Source organism: Coffea arabica, chromosome 9c (genome assembly GCF_036785885.1).
Source record: "Coffea arabica cultivar ET-39 chromosome 9c, Coffea Arabica ET-39 HiFi, whole genome shotgun sequence".
In the NCBI taxonomy this organism is placed as follows: Eukaryota; Viridiplantae; Streptophyta; class Magnoliopsida; order Gentianales; family Rubiaceae; genus Coffea; species Coffea arabica.
This window is the reverse complement of record NC_092326.1, coordinates 1,617,442-1,622,334: the sequence shown is the minus strand read 5'-3', so window position 1 is coordinate 1,622,334 and position 4,893 is coordinate 1,617,442. Positions and strand designations below refer to the sequence as shown.

Sequence of the window (4,893 nt, the reverse complement as noted above, 5' to 3'; positions counted from 1 at the left end):
TTAGCTTTTCTGATAAATACACCTGGAGATAAGATGAAATTGAAAAATGTACTAGTGGTGAAAGATCTATTAGGAGAGCAATGTACATCTTATTTGAAAGAGGATTCATTAGGGAGAGTGAATTCTGTAGAGGGTGCCTATGCTCTTTGTTTAAAAAACAAAAAGATAGAAGTTTAAAACTATGCGTGAATTTTCGAGACTTGAACGAGGGGACCATTAAGAATAAATACCCTTTTTGCCTTATATAGATGAATTGTTTGATCAATTATAAGGAGCCAGGCTGTTTTTTAAGTTGGATCTAAGACAAAACTGTTATTAGTTAAGGATCTTAGAAAGAGTTATACCTAAGATTGCTTTTGCTTCAAGACGTGGCTATTTTGAGTTTATAGTCATGTCTTTTGAGTTGACTAATGCACCGGTAGTTTTCATAAACTTGAAACACTGAGTTTTAAACTCTATTTGGATTAGATTGTGGTGATATTCACAGATGATATATTAGTATATTCTAAGTTTCGAGAAAATCAAGAACGACATTTGAGGATAGTTTTGCAAACCTTGATAGAGCATTGACTTTTGCTACGTTTCACAAGTATGAATTTTGGGTCAGAAGAAGCTCACCGTTCTAAGCATATGCTGCACCCTAGAGGTAATAAGGTGTACCAGGATCTGAAGAGTCTTTATGGTTGAGATAAATGAAGAGGAAAACCGAAAGAAGTATCCAGAGCTATTTCTGAATCAATGTATAATTTCAAGGACGAAATTCCTTTAAGGGGGGAAGGATGTGAAGACCCGAAAATTTTCTTATTCTTATCCTATTTTTTTCGGTTTATTTAAATAATTATTCACCCATTTTCTCCGAATAATTTATTTCAACTATTTTAGATCCTTTTACATGGAATAATGTCTCACTTATATTTTTAAAACATTCCGTTAGTAAATTTAATTTTTCTGCGGCTTGTTTAGCGAGAAATAGTGAATACATATTTTTCGAGGTAATATTCAATCTGAGAGTACAATTATCTTGAAAAATTAAGAATGATCAATAGTAGACTAAGAAAAGTTAATTGAGAGATTAGAGGTGAGCGAGTTCAAAAATTTCGCCTTATCGCATGTGAGTAGAAAGTTCATGTATTGCGCGCGTAGGAACGATTAAGTGGAAATTTGAGAAAGTTAAACTAGAGTCATAAGAGTGAGTAAATACAGTGTTAAAGGAATTACAGTTGAGGATTAGTATGTAAGTGAAACAAACAAGAGAAAAAAGTGGTAGTACGAGACACTATTCGAACCCTATTCAAAGTTGACTTTTGAAAAGTTTTTGGCCACAATTTCTTCAAGCTTCCAAGACAAGATTCACACAATTCAAACCACTCTCTCTCTCCTCTCTTTGTCCGGCCGAAACAGCAAAGGAAAAGGAAGGAAGAAAGCTTCTTCATCTTGCTCCAAATCTTGTTCCATTTCCCTCAGAAATCTTCACCCAAATCACATACTATTTGGAGATTAGTTCTAGCTTGAACAAAGGCATCATCTTGTGGAATTTCTTGGAGGTTTTGTGGTGAAAAAAATTCTGGTATCATCGAGGGTTCAAGAGGTAACCCTTTACCTTCTTCAATCTTTCTAATTTCTTCAAGAATGAAACTTAGTTTGCATGGGTTTATAACCCTAAGCAAGAAATAAGTTAGAGGACTTGAGGAATTTTAATTTTTGTTTTAATCTTTAGGCTAGCGGTCTTGAGGTGGATTGTAGGCAGCTAACTTGAGAATTAAAATGCTTGATTGTTGTGTTTATGTGTTAAATACGAGATTTATGTTTAGAATACGAAGAGAAAGTTGGAAGAGGCTGAGATGTGAGCTGGTCGAAACTGTCCTGTGGTTATCTTGCTTGCATTTCGAATTTTTGTTGGTTATTTGAGTATGAAATGGATGGATATATGTTTGTACAAAATGCCTTGCAACAATTTATTTCATTTGGTTGCACAAAATTAGAATTTTTGAAAATGGAAGAAATCTGGAATTTGTGATCAGGAGGTCCAGACAGTAGCTCTTTTTTCGAACATAACTTGTACAAAATTCGAAATAGAGTATAGTTTATGGCATTTGAAACTAAACATTTATAGCTTTCTAACGATATAAAAGTCACCTGCTAGTTCGAACTGAGTGAACCGTAGTGATTTAACAAAGTTGACGATCCTGTTGTGACTCTCTGTCCGAGAGGAATGGAGAAGCTCACTACAAGAAAATTGGCCTTTTGTGACAACAGAAAGTCGTCACTAAAAGCCACCAAGTCATCATTATATGGATACAGTGATGACTTTTCCGTTTGTCACATGGTTGTCATAGATTCTATGTCACAAATGGGTCCATGTGACAACCTTTCGAAAGTCGTCACAAAATCTTGTTATTCAATGACGAGAGAAAAGTCGTCACTAAAAGATATCATTCTGTAATGACTTTTTTTGTCACTATTTCACCTATATTTTTGTCATAGATATAGCAAAAGTCGTCACAAATTTGAAGTCTACAGTGACGACCTGAGTTTGTCACTATCAGTCCCATTATTCAGTGACAAGAATAGTCATCACTTAATGAACTTGTAAATCAGCTTTGTAACCATTACGAATATAACATTTCCAATAAATTATAGCAGAATATTCAATTTGACAAAAGGCAAAATTAATGTAGAATGAAGTCACAAATTAATATATATGGGGCCACAAATATCTGTAAATTCATCAAACTAGAAGTCAACCAAAAATATTGGGTCCCAAAGCCCACAAATCAGTTCAAGCATTAATGGTTAATACATATCCTTCCCAAAAAACAGAGTACTAGATTTCTAAACTAAAGTATAGATTGCACCACCAATGTCAGACTTCAACCATCTCTATCATTATATCCAACAGCCTCCTCATGATCAATATCAAATTGGACTGCATTGAAAATAAAGCATTATATGCATTAGAATAGACTTTAGTCAGAAAATATGCTATTACAACCTTATACGACTAAATTTGAATGAATAGTCATACACAACAATGCTTTAAGATTCTTCGAATTAGTTTGGGTATCTTGGTTTGGTTTTTGTACACATACTTCAAATAATTTTACAATTTGAAGTGATATTTACTTTTCAGAATTTCCAATGCATCCTGACCATGTTTCTTGTATATGCTTTCTTTTTGAGTTTGCAAACAAGGCGCAAATGAAAGTAAGAGGACATAGAGGTGCTGATCCTATTTTTGATGAAATTTTGGTTACAATTAATTTATATGTGATCATATATAGTCAAATGTTTATAAATGAGAGCATTTTCTTTTAGCTACTACTTTTGGTTATTGAGTTTGTGATAAAAATAACTGAATTCCAATATATAACTCAACTTTGACATCTATTTCTAGGTAAAAAAACAGGATCAAAAGGATTTGTGGCTGTTTTAAAACAATATTGGGAACTTAAAATAATTTTCATATTAAAACAACATGGTCCAGTTTTCAAAGAAAGAAAATGGTCCAAGTAACTTAAACCACAATGAGAAAAATAACTTGGAAAAGTTCTTGCCTTTGAATGTTAAATGTCTAAGCAGTTAACAAGTTGTGTATAATCTAAAATATTGGAAAGTCAATTGCATAATTGCACTTTATTTGTAATATCTACAGATATGCTCAAAGAGGAACAAGGGAATCAACATGTATTTTCTAATATTCTTTGTGGAAAAAACATATGAAAGAGAGTAAGCATCACCTTCTGACAATGTGAAATAGCCTCTAAGTTATGTTCCTGCTCTTCAATTAATCTTCTCTCAAGCTCCTTAACCTAAAAATGGAGAAGAGAACTGGTTATTTAAGCTTCTCTAGCCACCAGTTGAAGCATGAAATGGTGCTGATGTTGCTGGTTGGATGAACAACCTTTTGTTGAGAATCAAAGGGAGGCTGATGTTGCTGAAGCCATTGCTCTTCTAGCTACCAGAAAGGCTGGATGGGCTTAGCAGGCAAAGATGGCTGAAGTGGAGGCTGAAAAAGCTGCAGCTATTAGGGAGGCAGAGTTACAAAAAAGAAGTTGAGAGGAAAAATGCATTGGCCAAGATTGAGCAACTAAAGGCTAAACAACTCAGCAAGGCTACTGTTGATTATGAGATTAAGGTTCAAGAGGCAAATTATGTTCTCTACAAGAAGCAAAAGGAATATGAGGCAGTGCTATACAAGAGACAAAAGGCTGTAGAAGCTCAAAAAGTGGCAGCAGAAGCTCAACTATATGCAGTTCAACAAGCTGTAGATGCAGAACTTTATGCAAAAAAGAGAGAAGCTAAAGGAATGAAGGCTCTTGCAGAAGCACAAGGATTCAAAATCCGCACCTTATTGACATCATTGGGTTGAAGCTACAATGCTTTAAGAGATTATCTGATGATTGAAAGTGGCATGTTCAAGGACATTGCCAAAATCAATGCTGAGGCGATCCAAGGACTACAACCTAAGATTAGTGTTTGGTCAAATGGAGAGGCCAGAGATGGATCAGGTACTGCAAATTCAGCCATGAAAGAAACAACATTAGTTTACGCTGCATTGCCACCTTTGTTCCAGACCGTGCACGAGCACACCAGTATGTTGCCTCCGGCTTGGATGGGCAGTCTACCTAGTCCTAGTGCAGGCAAGGCTATAACAAACCAGCCAGAGAATTAGATATCAGGACAGTTGCTTGTTGTAGTGCAGTTTCTTAGGTGGAGATTTTCCAACAAAAAGCTTCTAGACAGTTACTCATTAAATTGTTCTTGTTAGAAGAATTTACTTGTTATTCTAGTACATATTTGACAAAAAATTTTATCACTGCTGGATTGTAGAAGAATGGTCATCCATGTCTGATTAAGTTCATTTTGTGATTTCAATTTATGTTTTTCAGCATT

At 34.7% G+C, this 4,893-nt stretch overlaps 1 pseudogene; it reads left to right on the top strand.

Annotated features, from left to right (window-relative positions):
- Positions 1 to 3,654: 3,654 nt before the first annotated feature.
- Positions 3,655 to 4,672, top strand: LOC113708457 (flotillin-like protein 2; annotated as a pseudogene).
- The last annotated feature ends 221 nt before the right edge of the window (positions 4,673 to 4,893 follow it).